The sequence below is a fragment of the Tenrec ecaudatus genome, chromosome 11 (genome assembly GCF_050624435.1).
Source record: "Tenrec ecaudatus isolate mTenEca1 chromosome 11, mTenEca1.hap1, whole genome shotgun sequence".
In the NCBI taxonomy this organism is placed as follows: Eukaryota; Metazoa; Chordata; class Mammalia; order Afrosoricida; family Tenrecidae; genus Tenrec; species Tenrec ecaudatus.
The window spans coordinates 113,349,940-113,362,754 of NC_134540.1; the positions used below are offsets into that span (position 1 = coordinate 113,349,940).

The following is a 12,815-nucleotide window of genomic DNA, read 5'->3' on the forward strand; positions in this document are numbered from 1 at the left end:
TCCTATTTCCTCCTTGTCATCAATATTAGATCATCCCTCGGTTTGTTGGGACCCCCTCCTCCCCCTTTACCATGTCCCCCTGGAACCATTGGTCCCCTTGTTTTCTCCTCAGGATTGTTTATCCCTCCTATCTTATCTAGATAGACAAGCAGCCATAATAATAAGCTCAAAAACAAGACAAAAGAAAAGAAAAGAAAAACAAAACAATAACAGAAAGAGAAAAGCCTATAAAAGGTGCAGGTCTGTTTGTTGACCTTTATGAGTGTTTTACAGTTTTCCAGTCTGATGTAGTTTCATGCCCTGGCTCCAAAGTCTATTTTTGGTTTCTCTTGGGGACTTCATTGCTTTGCTCCCCTTGCAGAAAAAAAGGGAAAAAGATAGACAAACATTGTCAATACTCTGGGGTATAAGGTAATTTCATTGATAGCATCAATAATCTATCCAGTGGCATAGAATTTAAGATACTGTTTTTATGAGGAGTTGATTCAAGTACAGTCAAACTCTGACTTGCAATCCAGGAGTTGTTTCTTTGTACAGGTTGATTGATTGAACTCTGTTTGCACTGAGCATGTGGGTTGGTGCTAGGGGAAATTTTTCCTGTATCATTTTTTTTTACAATTGCAGACCCTTGGCTTGGGTCATGTCTTCAAGAATGGGGTAAAGGAAGGAGACCATCCACTTGATGTTATATATCATTGAGACAAGCCTGCAACAAAGCAACAGACCCTCCATAAGAATGAGAGGAAAACCCTACTGGAAAATCAAATTAAGACCAGGGAAGCATCTACATTCCTGTTGATGGGTAAATGGGGAGTAACAACTGCACATCTGGAAGGGACACTAATAATTGTAGGGAAACAAAGGGAAAAATAAACCCTAATTTATGTTCCTGGGTTGACACTACAAATATGCTTTACCCAACCCTCAGTGAACCACACCATGGACTGAGCACTATTAGGACCTTAGACTCTAGCCTTGCAAGCAACTTAGCACTCCTCAAAGACCACACTAGTAGGACTCAAAATGGAAACCTGACTGAATGGACTGGAGCCTATCTCAAAACTACCCATACCCTTAGACTTAGAACTAAAATGTGCTGATGTACGGAGGGTGGGGGGGAAGCGCAAAGGATTGCCAACTACGACTGTGAAAATGTTGTTCACTGGACCTTGGGTGGGGCCCGTGTCTTAGTGAGTATCCAATGAAAGGGGCTCTAGGGGCCCTAGAACCACCATATATTTAGTACGTCAATTCTCCCACTGGGTTAAGAAGACAGCTTTTAATCTGATAAGATTTCAACTCTTCACTGGAGTAGAAAGCTTCTTTGTCCACAGATCTGCTGGTGGTTTCAAACCGCTAGTTTGCAGTTAGTAGCCCACCACTATGATGTCAGTGCTCTTTCCAGTTCATGGTAGCCACGTGGAACTGCTAGGTGTGGTGAATTAAGAGAAGCCAGATTGTAACATTTACATGAAATACCTGGATTATTGAAATATTGGAAACCTTTTTAGATTAAAAAAATATTTTTCAGGCTCCCAGTTTATGTCTGCTAATTGTATTTGTCATACAAATAGCCAATTTGATATCTCTAGTGCATAGCTTTACCTAGTCCCTAGACTGTTTGTAGAGAAATGCGGTTGTTTTTGCTACTTACTGTTTATATATACTAATATCACTAATAGTTCATTTGAAAACCAAGATTATAGTAGCCAGATATTTTGCTAGGTTCCTTTTTATGGTAGTCTTTGGTTCATTTTTTTAATTGTTAAAAAAATTCCACTTTATTGAGATATACATTGTACACAGTACAGTAAAAGTCATTTATTTTAAGCAAATGAATAGGTGAGCTTTGACCAAGAGTTGTTGCATCATCACTACCATCAACATAAACATGTTCCATTATCACAAAATCCTGTGCATGCATTTTAAAAAATAGCTATGACATAATTTGTCAGGCTCCCTCCAGCTGGCTCCAACCCATAGCGACCTTATGCACAACAGAACGGAATATTCCCAGGTCCTGTGTCATCCTCACAATTGTTCATGTACCTGAGCCTATTGTTGCAGTTGTGGTGTCGATCCATCTTCTTGAGGGTCTTTCTCTTTTGTGCTGCCGCTCTGCCTTGCCATACACGATGCACTTCTGCAGGCACTGGTCTCTCCAACACCATGTCCCACGTATCTAAGACAAAGTCTTTCCCTCCTTGTCTCTAAGGGACACACTGGTCCTATTTCAAGATAGATCAGTTTGTCCTCTTAGGAGTCCATGGTGTTTTCAATAGTCTTCTCCAGCACTTCAATTATATAGAAGGCATTGATTCTATATGAAATAGCTATATGATGATAGAATTCACATACCGTAATTTTTACCTATATTTAAAATATACATTTCAGTGGTTTCTGAAGTATTCACATATACAATCATCACTGTGGTCCACTTTAGGACACTCCCTTTACCACAAAGGAAACCCTGGAACCTTTAGTGATTGCACTCACCTTCCCTCACACGTTACTCCATCCTTAGCCCTAAACAAGCAGCCACTAATTTTCTCTATACATAGATTTCACTATGGTGGATATTTCATAAAAGAAATTATGAATTATGTGGTCTTTTGTGACTGGCTTCTTTCACTTAGCTTAATATTTCAAGGTTCATTCATGTGGTAACATATCAGTACTTCATTGAATAATATTCAATTATATGATTATATCACATTTTGTTTGTCTATTAATCCATTTATAAACATTTGAACTGTTTCTATCTTTGGTTATTGTGACTAAAGCTGCTATAACCATTTGTGTACATGTTTTGGTTTGAAAACTTATTTTCAATTCATATATATAATTCTGTGATTGACCTCTTAAGAAAAAGCCAAAGTGTTTTCAATAGCAAATATCTCATTTTATTTTCTATAGCAATGTACATGAGGATCATCATGTTCAAATATTAACTGGTTTATTTATATATAACTTCAGTCTCTTCTTGTCCCTCCCCCACTCTTCTAATCCTCCTGTTGGTAAAAGCTCACTACAATTCAATCCAGTTATCGAATCCCTCAATGGGATTCAAATTATTTAACAATAGATTTCACTGTCGCAATGCACCCTTTAAGTATTTTTTTAAGTTATACTGAAAGGTAGTTTATTATTTCATACTCTTACTCTTTAAGAACAGTAAAAGAGGTACACAAAACAAGATTTAAGAACCTAGTTTCTTATTTCATGAAAAATATTAAGTCAGACCTGACAAAAACCAATAACATTGTTATTTGAGATATTGCTTCTGGATAGGCATCCTCACTTGCAATATTCTTTGCTTTAATCCAAACACCATTGGCTGGGTGGTTTACCTGGACCAGTTTTTCACTGTGGGAGTAAGATCACATTCTTTTAGAGGTAGGTCAATTGGACAATAGTCATTGTGTTTGATATATAGAAACAGTTAAGTGACTTCTCTTCTCCGAACATAGTATGCTCATTTTTGAAAAAACTCTTTCCACTTCTGTTGAATTTACAGCAATTGTTCTGACAGTATTTTTAGCTCTTTGAACATTTTCTGGAATTGTATAATTCAGCCATACTACCTTGGGGGGAAATTGTGGGCATAACATAAAGCAGAAATAAATGACAGCATGTCACCCTCTGGGCGTTCAGTGACTAAACCCTATGTTTGTTCAGTTAAGTAACAAATGCAAATGAATAAAAATGTAGTGCTTCCGCAAAAGTATAGTGAGTTTTATGAAATGCGTAAATAAGTATTACAAGCATAGTTCCATCTAATTTTTTTATATCTATGGCCATAATGAACATTCCTATGCGTGTTCAGAATATGCTGTTCCACAGAGGAATGTGAAAAAAGAGTAAGGAATGTAGACGTATGCTGTCCACATTAGGGAACTTCCCAGATACCCTCCCTAGAATGAACCCTAATCACAAGTGTCATCTGAACAACTCAACACAAAAATTGGTATTGGTTATAACGAACTGGTGCGAACCGGCTGGATGACACCACTTGTTCCAACACAACGACAATCATACTTTGAATGCCTTCATTTCTCTTTAGAGCAGTCTAGTTCGCCTTGAAAGTGCTAAAGGTAGGAAGAAACTTGATTGTATTTTAATGGTTTCTTCCCAGGTTGAGGATATTCCACATCATCTTGCAAGTCATTTCCCCAAGCTTATGTTTAATTTTATCTAAAACCACATCAGTCTTCCACTTCTCCCTGCCTCATCTAATTTTAAGGCTGTCATGTGGATTTTAAATGAGTTTTTGTTGAGAAAAGGAAATATTATTGAGAAAACATATGAGCCTAGAATGTATGGAAAGTTTAACAAGCCCACAAAAGAATTGCCATCAGACAGCTTGATGTGGCTCTCTTCCATGCCTCTCTTTCATGTTGCATCCCTTCTGTATATTGACTAGCGTCATTTGTTAATGTTTGTTTCTGTTTCTGTGCAATTTCAATTTACATTAGAATATAAGCTTCAAGTTCACATCCTGCCTTTACAGTTAAGACATCTGTTTTCATTCGGGTTATTCTTAGATCTGGACTGACCTTAGCCAGAAGTGGATATAGAATGAGGTCACATGTTACTGCATATTAGGATTTGACTGAGCAGAGACTGTAAGGGAGCACAAAACTCTTTGATGGGGTCATGAGTGAGACAAGCTCTCTAATTTGTATCTAATATGCTATTCTGATTACTACTTACTCTTGCCTCCTTTAATTCAAATTTATTCTTAGATGTAAATTCATTCCACCCATGTGAAATACAAGTATACAGGGGTCCTCACTCTAGAACGATGGTGACAGTTCACCATGTAAGCCATATTTTCAATACATAAAGACAGTTGTAAGCAGCTGCAATTTTCCTTAGGTTCTGGGATCTGTACAAACTTCTAAATTGCTTGTTCTAGATGAGAAATGTTACATCAGTCTGCTTGTTTTCATCTAATTCAATCATAAGACTTACTCCTTTCACCAATAGGATGATTTGTCTATTTCAACATTCTGATTATTTATCAAATATGACACTATTTGTCCCCAGTAATAAAAAATGCAGCATAACATTCAGCATTTAAGTGCACCTCACATTCTTCAAATATATGTAGAATTATTTTTATAAAATTGATGATTCAGAATACAGAAATCCATGGGTGATGAAAAGAGAAAAAAATCAGCTAATTGAAAAAACGTATTTGGTAGTTTCTTCTGCATGGGACCACTGCAATGAAATCAGGTTCTTCACTTTTTGACTGTGGAATCATCTTGTGATGATATATAATAATCAGTGTTCTAATTTTTTTCTCTTATCTCATGCCTAGAGTTTGCTTTCACTATTAGGCTAATAGAGTAGAATGTAATTTTTAAAAATACTTTTTGAATAGATATCTATTTTGATTGTATCAATATAGAAGACTTTACAAAACAGAAACCCTTTTATGAATTTATAATTAATACATTGTACTTCATAATTATAAAAATAAATAGATCTTGTGTTCCAAGCAAATCTTCTAGGTGAAACTTCAAATTTCATTTCTTAAGAACATTCATATTTATAGAATGACTGTTTCCTCATGCATTAAATATATCGATGAACTGAGTATTTACAGCTATTTTAGAATATCTACTGACCCCTTAATAAAATACATGCCTTATGCTCTGGAGTAGAGTTTGAAGTTATAAAACAAAACAAAACTAAAAGAGCTGAACTAACTCATTGATTCACAATGAAAGTACTCTCTGAAAGTTATTCAACAATTAGCTCAATACTTTAAGCTTCAAGTGTACTTAACATCAATTATAAGAAAGAGGATATAAATAAAAAAGAGCTTTTTATTTATTAGCTAAATGTAAACATGCATTTGGAAAAAAAAGACCCTTACCTCACTCCATACACAAGAACTGAAGTTACTAAAATCTACAAACCCTGCAAGCTTACAAAAACTAATTGCCCATGAAGAGGTGGGCAAAAGACTTGAGCAGAAGATTCACAAAGGAAGAAACCAAATGGCCAATAAGCATACGAGAAATTGTTCCCAATTATTAGCCATCTAGGAAATGCAAATCAAAACAACTATGTGATACCACCTAACACCTCCAGACATAGATCAATTCAAAAAATCAGAAAGCAACAAATGTTGGAGAGGGTGTGGTGAGATAGGAGTTCTCATTCACTGCTGGTGGTCTTGTAGATACTAAAAGCCACTGTGGAAAGAGATTTGGTAATACCTAAGTCAGATGTATATCGAGTTAACATACAACCCAGAAATTCTACTACTGGGCATACACCCAGAAGAAATAAGAAACAGACATGACCAGACATCTGTGCTCCAATGTTCATTGTTGTGTAGTTTATAATCACAAATAATTGAAAACAGTCTAAATGTCCATCAATAGATGAATGGATTTTAAAAACGCTGGTATATATACACAACAGAGTACTATGCATCCCTAAAAAAAAAAAACAGTGATGAAATGATGAAGTACCTCTTCTCATGGAAAGAGTTGGAGCATATTATGCTCCGTGATGTTAGCCAACAGCAAAAGGACAAAGACGGCATGAGTCCACTGAGGTAAGGTCAAACAACAGAACAGGTATAGGGGGAAATGTACATATCGCTCAGTTTCCAGGCTGAGGACCAGAGATTCTGGCAAGAACCAGACCAAACCCAATGATGAATACGTTATTTTAAAAAGAAAGAAAGGAAAAGGGTGCATATAGCACCTGTGCTGAAAGACATCTTCTTCTGTGTCTCCTATGCCTTTCTGGCCCACAGAAGCATGGGGAAGAAACAAGATGGCAATGGTGGACCAGCATGCGAATCTATCCAAGGGCAGGGTATTGTTTATTAGTCTAAATTAGTCATTAGATAAATGTAAATAAAAATCACAGAGAGATACCATTTTGTACAGAATTATCATCCACCCAGAAATTCTACTCCTAGGTATATAAATTGGGGTGATGTGAAATAACCTAGTTTGGCACTTCCAAGTATACTCTTTGTAACTCACACCAAATGATTGAAGGCTGTTGTTTTAGGTGCCACAGAATCAGTCCCAATTCTTAGAATCAGAACAAAACACAGCTTGGTCCTGCACCATCATCCCAACTCTTGTTATCTTGTAGCCCGTTCTTGCAGCCACTCTGTCAGTCCATCTCATGTGGGTCCTCTTTATTTTTTTTCAGACCTTCTACTTTCCCAAGCATGATGTCCTTTTACAGGGATTTGTATTTCCTTATAACATGTCCAAAGTGTGTGACAGGATCAAACCTTGCTACCCTTGCTGAAAGGAGCATTCTGGCTGTAAGAGTTCCAAGATGCATTTGGTGGGAGTATGAAAATAAGGTGGAGAGGACTTGAATGTGGGGATTGGGTAGATTTGCCATTCCAATGTGTATAAAAGGAGTCAACTCAGAAGCAGGAATAGAGAGTCAATGTTCATTGCAGCATTTTCATAACAGTCAAAAGACAGATTAGCCCAAGTAGGGAGAAGCAGATGAATGGATAAACACAATGTGACATAAACCTACATTGGTGTTAGTGAGCCATAGATAGAAATGAGTTCTAATCCATATTATGAACCAAATGAATCTTGAAACCCATCAGGTGAGTGAAACAAACAAACTAACTAACTAACTAAAGGACAAATGTCTAACTTCACTTACATAAAATATCTAGAATAAGCAAGAGCAGAGAGGCCTAAATTAATAATGGTGATGGGAAAAGAAGTTTCTTTTAAGGTGGATGAAAAAATTGGGAAACAAATCATGGTTGTGATCCAACACATGGTAAATATAATTAATATTAATGCATTTTAAATGTAAAATAATTTAAATGACATATTTCATCATATATATGCATACATATACATCTAGATCCGTGATGAATTTTTAAGTTTACTAAAGGCTCATTTACCAGATTGATTCATTTTCTTTTCTAAACTCAAGTGTTCCATGAAATAAAAATGTTTCTGAAAAGAAATTTCTAAAAGAGAAATTCCAAATAGTTGGAGGTGTTACAATATACATTTAATGATCACTTGTTTGTAATATAATCAAGTCAACAAACCATGAATTTTTTAGTATACAAATTTGTTCTCTATATAGCCTGCATTGAAAAGCAGACTAAAGCAGATAGTATTTTAAATTTGATAACACTGGTTAAGTTAATGATAATATCAAAAGAATTGAGGCCCTGGTAGTGTAGTAGTTTTGTGCTGGGCTGCTAACTAGAAGCTGAGCAATTTGAAATCCCCAGCCCCTCAGCAGAGAAAGATGTAATTTTCTACTCCCTTCAAGAGTTACCTTCTCAGAAACCCACAGGGGCAGTTCTATACTGGCCCATAGGGTCGCCATTGAATTTACTTGATGACAGTGAGTTTGTTTTTTATCTATAGAATTACCATATGCAAGTTAGAGATGATTTATACTGTTATCTAATAAAGTTATAAGGATATCTCTAAAGTGAACCAGGGACATATAAATTCATAGACATATGACTTAGTCAGAGCCCTAATCTAAAAATAATTACTTCTTAATGACATATCCCTACTTGTTATCTGCCTTCATGAAGAGATCATGAAGACATGGGTGCTATAGAATGTGTGGTGAAGAAATTAGATGATGCCCACCTATCAGAAATTATAGTGCTTTGGGGGCTTAAAGGCTTGTTTTCAAAAACAAACAAACAAAAATGGGCATTGAAGTGATGTGTCAGCTAAGTCCACATGGAATAAGTATACCAGGCTATGTGATCCAAGGAATGTAAATAATAAAATCCAAAGCCAGAAGTAGGAGCAGTCTAAGAGCCTAAATTCTGAGCGCTCAGTTTGCAGAAAGCTATGTATTATAGTGAAAGCCAAAAACCCAGTGCAAGGGCCCACATTGACGAAGCCTGGTGCATCCCTCTGACCAGGGACATGAATAACAACGCAAGGTGCATTGAAAAGCAGACTAAAGCAGATGTAGTTAGTTTTAAAATGTAACATCTTACCATTCGTTCTCCCTTTGGGCCCCTTTTTAATTTGTTCTAGTTTGTAATGTTTTCTGCTTTCTTTTTGATTGAGGTTTTTCCATTTTATTGTGTTATTGTTAGAGTTTTCATTTTGTATATTTTTTTCTGTATACGAAAGTCCAAACAGGTAAATCTACAGAGGCAGTAACTGGATGAATAGTGTGGTAGTTACATAATCTTGTGTCAACCTGCGAAGGGGTGGAGTCTAGCCTGTCAAACAAGTCGAAACTTAATTATCTCATGTAGAGGCACCATGGAGATAAAAAGCTCACTGGAGGCCAGATAACTCACTCCCTACGAGACATTCCTGTCGACAGACACGTGGATGGCAGCCAGGGCATCGAAGTGGGAGGAGCCACTTGGAAATCCATGCCAACACTGAGATGCTTTCACTGCCACTGGACCCACAAGATTATCCACCCACTGCCCTGTGATCTTTCTTCCTACATTCAGCATCATGGCATGTGCTGTGTGAGTCTGAAGAAGTATATTTATAGACTGGTAAAGGACATGGGCTAATATTGGACTTATGGACTTGATCTGAACTGGGCTGGGATTTTTTATCAATTTACAATTGCTCCTTGATATAAAGTTCTCTCTTACACATATATGAGTTGTCTGTGAATTTGTTTCTCTAGTCTACCCCGACTAACACAATTTTTTTTTTAGGGATATGGCAGAGGAGAATGGGGGATGAATGATGAGTTAAAATGAGTAAAAGAAAGAATAAAATGTACTGAAATGGATTGTGATGATGATTTCATAACTCTTTGTAGTATGATTAAGCCATTGAATTGTATGATATTTGAATGAAACTGCTGCCTTTTAAACATATACATAAAGTAATGTTGAATTATATGGGAACCCAAAGTATTCAAGTACTCTAAAAGTAGCAGTGTTTATTTGATTGTTCATCTATGACATTCTCTGTGTGTGTGTAACAAAACAACCCACTGCTTTACATGAGAATGCCATAGGAAATGTATGAAGAAGTTAGATACTTACTGCAAGCATCACAAATAAGTCTAATGATGAAAAGTATGCCTATCAATGAACTCAGAAAATTCTTCATGCTAATTAAGTATTTGATTACCTCTTTCCTTACGTGGAACTTTTTTTTCCAAATGTATCCATCTAGAAAACAGGTAAGATGGTGATATTTCTAAACAGCAATGACTACGCACTTACAGATCTAGAATGCTAAAGAGGAGCTGATAGACAGAGAGTTGTCCTTAAGTCCATCTCACAAGGAGTGCATGTGTATTCTCTAATAGTAGAACTGTCTTTCAAAAGAATTTTCCATGATTGGTATTTTAGAAGCAGATCGACCGACCTTTCTTCTGAGGGGCCTCTGGGTAGGCTGAGATCTCTGAACCCCTACTTAGCAAGAGAGGCCACTTAACTGTTTACAACACCCAAGGATGCACTCATGGTCCAAACATGTTTCTAACAAGGTGAGGGCTCAAATTAAAGATGTCTATGAAGGAGAGATCGCCCTAATTCCTGATAGTCAAGAGATGGACTAAATAACATGGCTTCGTTTTAGAACCGTCTTTTTGGGAACCTATGTGGAAAAAGATGAGGGAGATATTTATTCACAAGAAAGAAAATAAAGTATTTGTCTGGATGATCACATTTTTAAACTCCTAGATTTTTTATTAGTTTGCTGTTGAATTATTTAGCGCATTGTTTAGCTTCATTTAGGAACTGAAAGAGGGGAGGCGAGACAGTATTATAAATACATATAATTTTGCTGTACCAGAACTCTAACCCCACTAAATGAAGTACAAGAGTCATTTTGCAGACACAGCTTAGTAATTTTAGAAAGCCTAGACAAAGTTCTAAGTGATCACAAAGAAAGGAGGAAATATAGATTAATACCCGAAGGCATACTTTGTTTTAAAATCATCAATATTGTATATGAATTGTGAATCAACTCTTATCTAGCTAATACTCTCTAAACTGTTAAACAAGCAATTAGGTTATCTGTTCCCTCATTGATCATTAAATCGACTATAGAATATGACTACAGACTGTCAGCCCAGTTGCATTTGGTGTATGCCTATAACAGAGGGGTTGCCACTATAATACTCTCCAAACCGCAGGTGCTTAAAATGCCCCTCACTCTTGGATCCATTCAGTGCACCCTCTTGTGTTACTAACATGGGCAAGCCGAGAAGATTGGGAGGATCTCTGTCTTTCCCTCATGACTCAATGTTGAATAGTTATTCCGTGTGTCTCAGGTAGCTCCCAGCTGGCTGGAGTGCTACGTTTAGCAGCTAATTTTTATTTTGGATTAGTTTTAATTCACAAACCTTTCAGAATTCTAGAAATCTTGATTTAGCCTGATGGACTCTAAATTCAAGATATCAATCTTTTTCATTTGTCCATTTTCCAGAAAACTTTTGGTTAAATATCTTAGATGGTCCCTAAAGCATCTTCCTATATGGTTAGACTATTACTACCAGTGGAGCACATCAGAGGGGAGGTAACATTGTTTCTGAGGGGAGGGGGGAAGCAATAAGGCTTGGTAGATATGTTGGACATGAATCAATAGGAATGTGGGAGCCAATAAAACCAGTTTGTGTCTTTACGCATGACTTAGACTTAACAGAAGATCGTAAGCCGACAACCTATGGGGTAGTATCTAAGTTATCTAAGTGCTTCTGTAAACAAATACGATAAGTGCATGGCTTTTAAAAACAGACATTTATGTTTTCACAGTTCTGAAAACTAAATGTTTATCTAAAAGTCTTAGTACTGCTGTTTTCTCCCTTGCAGCCAGCCCCAGGCATTTCTGGTTTTTTTGGCAATCTACATAGTGCCTGTCTTTCCCATCTGCACTTAATCTGCCATTTTTATAACTCAGAAATTGCTAGGTTTATAACTCATACTTCAACTGGATTATGACTTAATTAACATTGCGAAGAAAACCCCATTTCCAAACAGGATCACATTCACAGGTAGAGAGGATAGGAGTCCGGTAGGTATTAGGGGGGTGAGGGGTACAATTCAATACACTATAATTTGTACACATTTGAGTATGTTCTATGCAAGGAGTTCTGGGGGTGTAGTAGTTATGGATGGGGCAGCTCCACCAGCTGCCCTGCTGGAGAAAGATGAGGCTTTCTACTCCAGTAGAGATAGAGTCTCAGAAACTCAGAGCAGTTCAAACCTGGGTATGGGGCCATGATTGGTCAGCTTCAACTCAATGACAGTGCATTTGGAGTTTCGTTGTGGTTGTTTTCTGATTCTAAGTAAAATGCTTTAAAACTTTCCATGTCCTCAGGCCAGACTTCAAGTAAGGCATAGCATTTCAAGATATGCAAAAACGATACTTTCAAGGCTCAATTCTTAAGTTTGTTACTAGAGACATTTCTCTGATCGTGTAGAGCATGGAAAACCCCGAGGAAGAGGTGCAGCCTTCTCTCCTGAGTGTCAAGCCAGCCCGTTCACTGCTTTGCTGCAGCTGTCACTTGCCATTGATGATCCTTCTTCTGCACTCTGCCTTTGTGCCGGGTGAGAGGGAGAGAAGGCAATCTGAGCGGGGAGAGAGATATGAAAAACAAATAAAGACACCCTGTCTTCCCTTTCCAGGCACAAAGAAGCTCCAATTCACTAAAGACTCTGCCTTGCAAGATGTTATAGTTTAAAACCAATAATATTGATCTGAGTGTATGTATATGGGCCAGAGATTAAAATACTTAGGAATCAACACAAGAAACACATTGGGTCAACTTATTCTAACTTTTAGGAAAATAAATTCTTCCAAATTATACCCTTAAAACAGAGATCT

The 12,815-nt window shown here is 37.0% G+C and overlaps 1 non-coding gene across 1 annotated transcript; it reads left to right on the forward strand.

Moving 5' to 3' along the window:
- The first annotated feature begins 12,347 nt into the window (after nt 1-12,347).
- LOC142461875 (small nucleolar RNA U3) lies at nt 12,348-12,568 on the forward strand. Its single transcript, XR_012787047.1, has one exon. It is a non-coding gene; the product is annotated as a small nucleolar RNA U3 (small nucleolar RNA).
- The last annotated feature ends 247 nt before the right edge of the window (nt 12,569-12,815 follow it).